We start from the raw sequence: 12,275 nt of genomic DNA, 5'->3' as shown, positions 1-12,275 counted from the left end.
CTCAAGGCTATGCAGAAGGAGACCCAAAAGAACATCTTTGCAAATTGAGCAGTGCCTTGTATGGCTTAAAGCAAGCCTCCAGGTCATGGTTTGAAAGCTTCTCTTTAGAGATTCAGAACCACGGTTTCCTCCGCTCTCAACTCGATCATTCTCTATTTACATACAGAGATGGAACTAATATAGTTTTCTTACTTATATATGTTGATGATATCGTGATCACTGGTAATGCTCCAGACCATATTCGACGAATTAAAGATTTGCTGAGTTTGCGATTCAGGATGAAAGATCTTAGAGAACTTAAATATTTCCTTGGTGTAGAGGTGAACAAACAGGATGAAAAAATGTCATTAACTCAATACAAATACACTCTTGATCTTCTGGCCAAAGCATGAATGACAGATTGCAAATCTCTACCTACACCTAGTGTTGTCAGTCAAAAGCTCAGTATTTGTGATGGTGAGTCATACCTTGATGCAAGCATCGTAGTTTAGTGGGCATGTTACAATATCTTACTTTTACTAGACCAGACATTGTATATTCCGTAAACCAGGTATCTCAGTTCATGCATGAGCCGAAGACCGGTCACATGGATGCTGTCAAACATATTCTTCGTTACCTAAAAGGCACAGTAGGTGATGGACTCACATATGTACAATCCTCATGTGGGACACCGAAACATGACATAGTAGCTTATACAGATGTTGACTGGGCAGGGGACCCAGATGAGAGGAGGTCTGTTTCAGGATACTGTGTTTTTATCGAAAGAAATCTAGTCTCATGGAGTAGCAGGAAACAGAAGGTTGTGGCACGATCTAGCATAGAGGCAGAGTATAGATCTATGGCAGCTACCACAACAGAAGTGACCTAGATTAGGCACCTTCTTACAGAGATGGGAAAGAATATCTCAAGTTCGACTCTCATGTGTGATAATAGAAGTGCTATACAAATTGCGTTCAATCCTGTTCATCACAGTCGGACTAAGCATATTGAGATTGACCAACATTTCATCAGACAAAAGATAGCGGACAAAGAGATTGAACCATTTTATGTGACTTCAGAAGATCAAGTCGCCGATATGTTCACAAAAAGGCTTTACAAGTAATCGTTTTTGGTATCTGAAGAACAAGTTGCACATGGTTCAATCCCATGCACAACTTGAGGGAGGGTATTAGAATATGGATCGGATATGGATCCATTAGAGGATCCATATCACGTGTATACCGATGTAATTTGTATTACTAATGCAGGGCAGCTTTGTCCATGCAAAAGAAGTTGTAAACCTATTAAACTTAACAATGTTTTAGTGCAGCCAATGAAGATCAATTCCATGCACAACTTGAGGGAGGGTATTAGAATATGTATCGGATATGGATCCATTAGAGGATCCATATCATGTGTATACCTATGTAATTTGTATTACTAATGCAGGGCAGCTTTGTCCATGCAAAAGAAGTTGTAAACCTATTAAACTTAACAATGTTTTAGTGCAGCCAATGAAAATCAAAAAGTGGCTGCCGATTCCCAACAATTTCTCGAGTTATCCTTCTCCTCTCTCTCTTCTCATTTTCGATTCTTGCAGCAGTTTTATCATTAGATACACTTCTGGTTTTGTGGTTATAGTAACTGTGAGCTATGTCACATGGATGGGGCCTTTTTCTTTAGTTTTCAATATGACTAATATATAAGGGGACATGATATGGTGGCCAAAATGGTGTATCCTTGGGGAAGCAGGAGTGGGAAGCGGAAGCTGGAAGCAAGACATTTTAAAATTTTAGGGAGCAGAAAGCGAGAGGCAACTTAGAAACAAACCAGGAATCGTCTCGAAAGCGACCTAGGAATCGTCTTGGAAGCGACCTAAGAAGCGAGCCGGAAGCGACCTAGGAAGCAAACCGAAAGCAAACAAGAAGTCAATGGGAAAATGAAGAGGGGATCGAAAGAGAAACGAGTAGGAATCGAAAGGGAAGCAAAAATGTATATTTTTCTAATTTATCAAAATATAAGATTTATATTATCATTGACAAAATAAAATATGACTATATAATATTAAAATTGATCTATTAATCTAAAAACGGAATCATATATGCAAGGCAACCATTTAACAAATACATCATGTTGCAATCATTAAAAAAATATAATTCATATTCATGTTGCAAGTTGCAACCATTTAATAAATGCATCCGATTACAAGCATTTAATAAATAATACATCAAGAAAAAATCATAATTCATATTCCAATTGCAAGTTGCAACCATTTAACAAATGCATCTTGTTGCAAGCAATCTATGTCACATGGGTGCGGGTGCGGGGATGCGGCACTTTAAAAAAACATGGGTGCGGGGTGCGGCAAAAAAAAAATCAGACCCGGGTCGGATTCGGATCCGACCCGGATCCAACCCCGATAAAACATACCCTGCGTGCTTATTTAAAGCACGCAGGGTAGGCTTTCTCATTCGAGAAACCCTCCCCACGCTTCTCACTCTCTCTCCTCGCTCGCCTTCTCCCCCCGCTGCAGGCTCCCTCTCTCCCATTCGTTTTCCGGCCACCTGACGCCGGCAAGCCCCACGTCTGGCAAGCCTTGGATTTCTGGCCACCCGACGCCGGTCCTTCCTGTGCCAGTGATGCGACCTCTGCCCCCCTTTCAGGTGAGCTCCCTCTCGCCTCTCTTTTTCCTCGTTGTCTTCTTCTTCAGGCGAGCCTCCCTCGACGAGGTTTTCTTTTTTCTTTTTACATAAATGACCTTGGGTGCGGTCACGCACCCAGGGTCGGGTTGACCGTACCAGGTGTCGCACGCGCACCCGCGTCATGTCGCGTCGATGTGGGTGCGGCACCTGGTTAGCCGAATCCCTGTGACATAGCAAGCAATTAATAAATAATATATTAAGAGAAATTCATAATTCATATTTCTATTGTAATCATTTAACAAATGCACCCGAATGCAAGATTTAACAAATGATACATCAAGAAATCTTATAAATTTGATTAAGAAACATACATTTTTCAAGAAATGAATCAAACGACTTGTTATTTGAGGTTGTGATCTTTGCAAGAAAAAAATCAATAAACTAAAAGATTACATGGAGATATGGTTAAAATTTTAAATGCACAAAATGCATTTAAGCACTAAAAGACTTGATTTAATTTCAAGCATTTCAATGTTTAAAGTATAAACATTGAACTTCAAAATTAGCATAATTCACTCATCACTTCAACATTCAAATTTCAAACTTCAAAATTCAAACCACCAAAATCAAACCAACAAATATTATAAGTCCATGTCAAAAAAGTCACTGCCAAATGGCCAAAGTAACATAAAAGTTTTCAATAATCAAGAGTTCATGTCAATAATCAATAATTTGTCATCTTTCTCTTCCCCTCCATTGGCAATAGAAAAGCAGGATCATTATGCTTTAGAAAAGTTACAAGAAAAAATGCCTTCCCTCTTGCCCAAAGCACCAACAAGTTGGTTCTCAAAACCAAAACAAGAACAATAGCACAACACATCAGAGGGTTCTCAAAAGTCAAAAGTCTCAAAACCAAAAAAAATGGAAGAGAGAGAGAGAGAACAAATCAGCAAACTAACCATGAACAAGACCAAGGTAAAAGGAGAACTAAACAGGCCAATTCCATATATTTCAAACTGTTAAGAGGCAAAGGGATTTTAAAATTTAAACTCTTTTTGAACAAAATCTTCAATTTATGTTGTTCTTGTGTCTTGGGATGCAATTCATAAAATAATCAATGAAATGAAATCAGCCGGTCATGACATGATCTACCTAATTTCGAAAAACTAAGCAATTTCAACTAGAATTCAGGAGATGAAGAAGCTTCACAGTTTAAGAAAGATGTTAACAATCCAAACTAGCTCAAATGTGACCTCAAGTTCAACTAGAGACCTTCAAAGACAATACAAGTAGGATTACAAAGTCGGCAAGTTCTGCTGGCTGGTAGGATGCTGACATCAACACTGGCAGTGATGATGTTATCCTGAAAGAAAGGCTACAGATCTGATATCCAAAACTTCCGACGTTGGATTTCCACAAAAATAGATAAGCAAAGAACATTGGAGACAAATATAAGTGTGTGCATTGAATAAATTCAATAAAAGGAAAAATATATGTGAAATATTTTTTAAAAAACACGTTCAAAGATGAGATAACAACAAATCAATGAACAGAAGAAACAGGACTACAAGATTATGAGAAAAACCAGCTTAGAAAATGAGAAAACAAAAAATTAAAGGATATACATATTATAGTTACAAACAATGCCATAGAGATCAAAAAAACACATGATATACAATCAGATTGAGGAAAAAAATTGTTAACTTGAGAGACTGAAGTCACTGAACCATTAACAATAATTGGTGCAAAATTTCAAATACATTTATCAACAAAAACTAGTTACCATAAATACATGAATAATATGAAAAAAACTGAAAAAACAGCCAGTTTAAGTCAACCTAAGATGTAATAAAGCACATGAAAAAACAAAACATAAAGCAATATCAACGACAATGCATGAGAGTGAGAGTTTATTTTGAGGAAAAAAATTGTTAACTTGAGAGAGACAGAGAGAAAGAGTGAGATCCAGAGAGAGCGAGAGACAACGACAGAGTGAGAGAGAGTAAGACAATGGAACAGAGAAAAAGAGCGAGGGAGAGGGAGAGGGGGAGTGAGAGATAGAGAGTAGAGACAGAGAGAGAGAGAGAGAGAGAGAGAGAGAGAGAGAGAGAGAGAGAGAGAGAGAGAGAGAGAGGGGGATTGTACATGAAAACAACCATCATTGTCGGAGCTGGAGGTTGCCGAAAGTTGCCGCACTTCGCCAAGGTTCGCCAAAGCCAAGCCCTAGGGTCGCTGGAGAGAGAGAGAGAGAGAGAGAGAGAGAGAGAGAGAGAGAGAGAGAGAGAGAGAGAGAGAGAGAGAGAGAGAGAGAGAGAGAGAGATTGGGTAAGTCAAAATGGGTTTCAACTTTCCCTTTTATAATGGCAAATGACCATTATAACCTTAAAGAATGGTTTTCTTTTTTTTTTTAGTAAAATAAAAAATTACAAAGGGAAAAACAAGCATTACAAGAAAGTGAGCTCTCCTTTAAGGGGAAGCACACTTCCCATTTAGGGGAAGCTCACTTCCCATTTTAAACCTGCGCTCCCCCAATATTTCGGAAGTGCTGTTTCACGCTTTTGAAACGGCTCTTCTGAAACACGTATTGGGGAAGCGCGCTTCCCCATGTCTAGGGGCACTTCCGGTAACCCTGGGTGTATCTGTGTGACAGATTGTGAGGGAACAATTGGCTGTTATCTTGTTACATTAATGCCGATTATCCTAATATATATGACATTGTAGTGGAATTATCATATTTTGTTAATAAGGTAAGTGTGATGTATAAATAACCAGCATGGAGGAGATGTACGAAACACTTGTGATGTAAAGCCCGTAATTTTTAAGGATTATTAATAAATAAAGAACTCATTTTTTTATCTCCAAATTAGAAATGTGTTTCTAGCTTTTGAATTTCATTTATTTATTTATTACATATTAATTTGTTCATTCAAGCCAATCAGGGTATAATTTGCATTTATAGAACTATTTTGGGCTATAAATCACTATTTATATATATATATATTATATTTAAATATATTTTTGATGGAGTTTGTAAATTATTGGAGTGTATTTGTGTGTTATTTGGCTCTTTATAATGATTTATAGGGTAATTTGCTATTTTTGGCTAATCTTGTTATAATTGGCAATTTTCGAGTTTTTGGTATTTGCGATCGCACACAAAAGGTTCGTTGTATTGCTTGGGTAGCGATCTTTGCGGACTTCGAAACTCCTTGGTCTTTTGAGTTTCGATTCATTGTTCTTCACATTATTAAGGTAAGATACCTTAACTGAACTTGTAGAGAGCATGTTTAGGCACTAATTGTATAAGCATGATGTCGTTGCACGTAATATTTAAATGAATTGCAAATATAAGTTATGCTCACACACTTCACTTAGCTATGAATATCTAGGACTCTTGTGATTGTAATTCGGAGATCATTATTAAGTGTCGTGAATTCAGTTTGGGTTTGGTTTGGGTCTGATCCAGACCCGAACTCAGACTTGCGTGTTTGACGTGAACTGGGGACATACATGTAATTCTATATCTTGTTGTAGGACAGATATGACCATGATAAAATTCCTTTGTAACCTAATAGTTTAATATAATGAAACATTGGGTAACGCTAAATGAATTTAAGCGTGAACCCTTGAAGCCAAAGCCTTCAGTGTCTCCTGTTCTTATTTTCTCATTGCAGATCGACGCATATTAGAACTCCAGTTCTAACATGGTATCAGAGCAAGGTTGGGTCTAGGGCTCGGTACTGCTTTCAAAAAGGTATGAACAAGGAGATCTTTTGATTTCAGTCAGGAAAACATTCTTCCCTCACTATTTCTTTTGTGTTATCGTATTTCCTCGAACAAAAAAAATATTCGATATCTTCTCCTTGCCGTCATCTCTTCTTGAAAAAGGTTTCGTGTTTCCATCTAAAAGACTGAAACACGTCTTTTTCTTAATGTCTGTTCACAAGTTTCTAAAACCTATCGTCTTTTCATCTTGAGTTATTTTCTTGAATCGGTACCTTCTTGAATCGTGACCCATTTATTCTCACCTTGATTTCTTGTATGGTTATCTTCTCGAATCGAGTTCTCTTATTAAATTGTTATCGTATTCCAAGATAAACCTTTCTTTTTCTTAGATTTTGTTCTCTGGCTGTTATCAGTCTGTTAACATCTTTACTGTGATTTTGGAATCACGTTCTCTTTTGCCCATTAACGCTAATCGAACACGGCATGTTCAAGTGACTTGATTCATGCATATTGTATTGCTTATTTGGATTTTCTCGTGATATGACATCTGTTAAAAAGAAAAAAGGCAGACAGATCCAAAATCTATTACAACCAGTTCTCCTTTGGACTGTTTTTAAACAGTCAGATTATTTCCAAGTTTCATTAGCTATTCCATTGCTCCTTTCTTTAAATCATGGATCCTTCCCTAAACCAGTCCGGTTTGTCATCAAACTTCCTTAATCAACTTGTCTTTGAGAAATTAAATAATTCCAACTTCCTGACCTGGAAGAGACAAATAATTCCATTTATCAGAAGTCAAGATCTCTTTGGTTATCTGGATGGATCAATTCCTGTCCCACCGGAGTTCATCGCAAAGGAGGAAACAAATGCACTAGGTGTTGCATCTACTAAGCTTGTTCGAAGCTCAGATTATGTTTCTTGGATGAGAAAAGACCAGACATTAATTGCCTATATTACATCTACCCTGTCTCAGGAAGTACTAGTTGCTATTCTCGACGACTGTACAACGATGGAATTGTGGAGCCAGTTGGCACAGACATATTCTCAGATATCTGAAGCCAGAGTTTTGTTCCTCAAGCATGAATTTCAGCTTCTCAAGAAAGGCAATCTATCTATTATGGACTATTTGAATAAGGTGAAGATTATTACATATCAACTTGCTATTATTGGATGTGAAGTGTCAGACAAGGATAAAGTACAACAAACATTGAATGGTTTGGGCCCAGATTTTCATGTATTGGTGACATCTTTGCTATGCATGCCCATGCTTCCCACGTTGAAGACCTTCGGGCAAAACTCCTTCAATACGAAATGTCGTTGAAAGGCATTGTTGAAGATTCTGGTACTCAATCTGATTCCCAAGATGTTTTAGCTACTGGGTTCTCCTTTGGTCGTGGTCGTGGCATAAATATCTTCAGAGGAGGAAGAGGTTGTGGTAGATTTGCCGGTTCAGGTTTGCTTCCCACACCCAATATGTCGTTCAACTCTAATGTGAGGAACCAAAATCAAAGAGCTGTCCCGACATGCTACCTGTGCAATAAAAAGGGACATGTTAAAGCAAATTGCTGGTTTAATCCTCAAAATAAAGGAAAGTCGCAAAACACTGAAAACAAGAAGGAAGATAATGTTACCAAAACTGATGGGGAGATAAAAATAACTTTTGTTGGCAGCATTGTCTGGGTTGCATTTGAAGCAGAATGATCAAGGATTATGGTATGTTGATTCAGGAGCAGCGACCCATATTACAAGTGATGTTGGTAAGCTCTCGAGCTCTGTTCCTTACTTTGGTAAAAATAGTATTGTTACTGGAGATGGATCTCACCATCACATTTCTCACATTGGTGATGCAATCATTCCTTTATCCACATCATCCCTCAATTTGTCAAATGTCATTTATGCTCATAACATAAAAAAGAACATTATTTCTGTCTAAACTTGTTGATGATACACATTCTTATGTTAAATTCACTCCCTCTTCTGTGTATGTCAAGGATCTTCAAACAAGGGAGATATTCACTGAAGGGGAGCGAAAAGGAAATATGTACATCTTCAAGGAAGATCCATTTGCGCATACAAGTTCCATCTTGAAGCCCTTATTGAAGTCCAAGTCTTTTCAATTTGAATTCACGACACTTAATATGTACATCTTCAAGGAAGATCCATTTGCGCATACAAGTTCCATCGGTACCTTCTTGAATCGTGACCCATTTGCTCTCACCTTGATTTCTTGTATGGTTATCTTCTCGAATCAAGTTCTCTTCTGAAATTGTTATCGTATTCCAAGATAAACCTTTCTTTTTCTTAGATTCTGTTCTCTGGCTTTAATCAGTATGTTAACATCTTTACCGTGATTTTGGAACCACGTTCTCTTTTGCCCATTAACGCTAATCGAACACAACGTGTTCAGGTGACTTGATTCACGCATATTGTATTGCTTATTTGGATTTTCTCGTGATCTGACATCTGTTAAAAAAAAAGCAGATTTTGGTATTTGAAGAACAAGTTGTCCATGGTCCAAGACCATGCACAACTTGAGGGAGGCTATTAAGTGTCGTGAATTCAGTTTGGGTTTGGTTTGGGTCTGATCCAGACCCGAACTCAGACTTGCATGTTTGACGTGAACTGGGGACACGCATGTAATTCTATATCTTGTTGTAGGACATATATGTCCATGATAAAATTCCTTTGTAACCTAATAGTTTAATATAATGAAACATCGGGTAACACTAAATGAATTTAAGCGTGAACCCTTGCAGCCAAAGCCTTCAGCGTCTCCTTCTGTTCTTATTTTCTCATTGCAGATCGACGTAGATTAGAACTCCAGTTCTAACAATCATGCTTGTTATGATTGTAGTTAGCGGAATATGGAGTGTGTTTGCTGCAGGTACACCTGTGTGTAGGTTTGAATGCCCGTGCACTTATGAATTTATAATATATACGCAATGCGTGCCGTCATACTTTGGTTTGCGCATACTATGTTGCTTTGTGCGTTTGTATGAATTTGATACATGGTGCACATATAACTACTATGGATATGTATAAGTCGTGTTCGATGCATATTGTGAATGTTATATATATTGTCTTGTCATATGACGGACTCATTTATTCTTGTATAGAAGAATGCATGCCAATGTTATAAATTGTTTTGAACTTGTATGTCTTGTTTGCTTGCGAAATATTTGTGTATGATGTACGGTAGGATGGTCAATGAGATTTTGACCAATCCTTACACAATTATATCTAAGGTGATATATCGATTCATGTGGTAAAAAATACATAGGACTTTTATTGTGTATGCAAATCTCGAACTACGTAGGAGTTATGTATGTTGAGGTTTAGTTGCTTTGTATTATGAAATGTGTATGTTCACGTATGCATACATAAAACTCATGTTTTGTTTACGCATGCTTCAAGGTTCAATTTACGAAGTGCAATGTTCTTTGTGACGATGATATGATGCATAGGATAATATGCTTATATATGATATGATTTAAATGCCACGTGAAATGAAATTATGAATGCATGCGATAAATGTTTAAGTTCAATAGTGAACTTTGGTTCATGAAGCCTTATTGGTTAAATGTATGATTTTATAATTTTAATGCCATATGAAGTGATGTATGATGTGATGTTTTGATTGTATACATGCTCATGCCCGTGTTTATGGCTATCGACCCTGAGAGTGGTCAGTTGTATTGATGCATGTATCATAATAGTTTTCACTGGATATGGTACCCGTTGAGAAACTGTTCCCAAAGGATTCTCTGTGAGGGTGTACATGACCAGATCATGTAATCCGGCTAGAGTGGTAAGTCTCTGTGAGGAAGTGCATTGTTCAAGAGCGGGTAGCCTGCGAAGACGGTATATTCCTGTGAGAAACTACATTGTCCAAGACCAGCCAGACCATCCGTTTAGGGCAGTAACTCCTTGTGAGGTTGTACATTTCCCAGACTAAGTGATCCAGTGTGGATTTTGTAAATCTTTATTATGAATAAATGAAATGTTATGATGAATTGTGATGATCTTTTGAGTTGATTGAAATAGCCAGTTATGAATCTATAGATTTGGTTTTTCTATTATAGCATGATTATATATTGAACTCAGATATGATAATAAGATCCTTATTGATTTTAGATCTTGATATGAGATTATGATTGTGACACTTATATTAGCGTATAGGTGAATAACACATCACGCCTACAAATGACTAGTTTTGACTTATTAGGTGAATGATACATCACGCCTACATAGTTTCATTTCAAATGATTGCATTATGATTGTCTGAGTAAATATATCACACCTATGTATCATGATTGATGTGTATCATGAATATCTAACTAAATTACTTATAAGGTATGTGCGCGTGTTTCACGTTGGAATGATCAAATATGATTTGACTTATTGTTTATAAGAATTATGAATGCATATAAAAATGATGCAATGATCTGAATGTCATATATATATATATATGCGATGACTTGTATGACTTGAATGAATATAGATAATGCTTTATTACGTGAGTTAAGGTTGAATAAAATATTAAGTGATGAAATGCTTTTAAATGCTTTATGTTCGAATGCTTGAAATGAATGACTCATAGGACGTTGTTCCCTTGTCTATCACTTGACGATGGATGAATAATATATCTTTACCTTTAAATGCTTGATATGTTTTCTTTAAGTTTGAGTTGTTTTACCAGACTTCAACGAGTCTGACCCCGTTTTATGGGGGACAGGTAATGCAGGTAAAGTATGATGAGTAGTTGGAGCGAAGGGCTGGTCGAGCTGCATCCTCGAGGGTCCACTCTTACCTTGCGATCTTGGTATTCATGATCTTTTCGTTTTAAGTACATGATCATGTAGAGACTGAAATATTGTTTTCATATTCTGATTTGAAATGAAATTAAAACTCTTCATATTTCAGTCTTATATTGTACGTGGTTTGAAATGTATATATCCCGTACATTTTGATTTGATTGTTATCTTTAGTGTAACCGCGCTCAAAGTCTTAATTGTTTTTAAAAATCGTTTCCGCATTATAAGATCTGATTTACTTATACTTATAAAAAAAATGGTCTCGAAATTTCAATATTTGAACTATAATTAAGGTTAAAAATTTTGGGGCGTTACATCTGATAAACTACAGGTTAGAAACTATAGATGCCCATGATATGCATATCCATACACTAACTCGTAACTAGAGGCTGCTACTTGGTAAATAATGTATATGCTTGCAACTCCAATGGTATAAACCAAAGGGGTTGGTGTTTGCAAACTTATGATAGCAATGTATGGTAATATGGTAATAAGGTTCCTCTTCCTCAGAAACTTTTCTTTAGTGTTAATATGGCTTAGCTTTTATTGTGACAAAGTAATGAAGTGTGTGAATCAAGAGAGATGCGCTTTAAATTTTAAACATTTCAACTGCAGCATGCAAATCTTGTCATGTCATGTCTCTAATTTCTAATATTGTTTCAACTTTTCAGGAAAATGTGAAAATAAAGTATGTCACATGGTTCTATGATCTAACTTGTGAAAATCATGCCACACTTTTATAAATGGATCTAAGCTCTGGCTTATATAGTACAAGTTAAATCCTGCATTAGGCGGTCCAATTGGATGACTGTTGTAATAAATGTAAAGTTCCATTCTATAGATACCTAGTCTTATGTTCTTAGAGTAATGTTTTTGATGAAGATATCATTTGTGAAGGGCCTTTTTGGACAAAAATTCAAGTCTTCTGAGGTCTTAGTTCTAGTTTTTTTTTTATCATGTTATCAGAAATCTTTGCATTTTTACTGATGAGATCATCAGTGTAAAGGGCCTTCTATTAAAATTGATCAATCAGTGATTTTCACTTGGTTTCTGTATTTTGCTTGTACTGTTTTGTACTGCAATATACATTCACTTACAGGTCATATTTTGCTTG

The 12,275-nt window shown here is 36.7% G+C and overlaps 1 protein-coding gene across 2 annotated transcripts in view; it reads left to right on the top strand.

Annotated features, from left to right (window-relative positions):
• LOC149840607 (ubiquitin carboxyl-terminal hydrolase 5-like) overlaps positions 1 to 12,275 on the top strand; it is a 114,211-nt gene that overhangs the window by 28,780 nt on the left and 73,156 nt on the right. The gene's annotated exons all lie outside the window — the stretch shown is intronic.

The sequence above is a fragment of the Nuphar pumila genome, chromosome 4 (genome assembly GCF_984573655.1).
Source record: "Nuphar pumila chromosome 4, dmNupPumi1.hap1.1, whole genome shotgun sequence".
Classification (NCBI taxonomy): Eukaryota; Viridiplantae; Streptophyta; class Magnoliopsida; order Nymphaeales; family Nymphaeaceae; genus Nuphar; species Nuphar pumila.
This window is presented reverse-complemented; position numbering and strand designations above follow the sequence as displayed.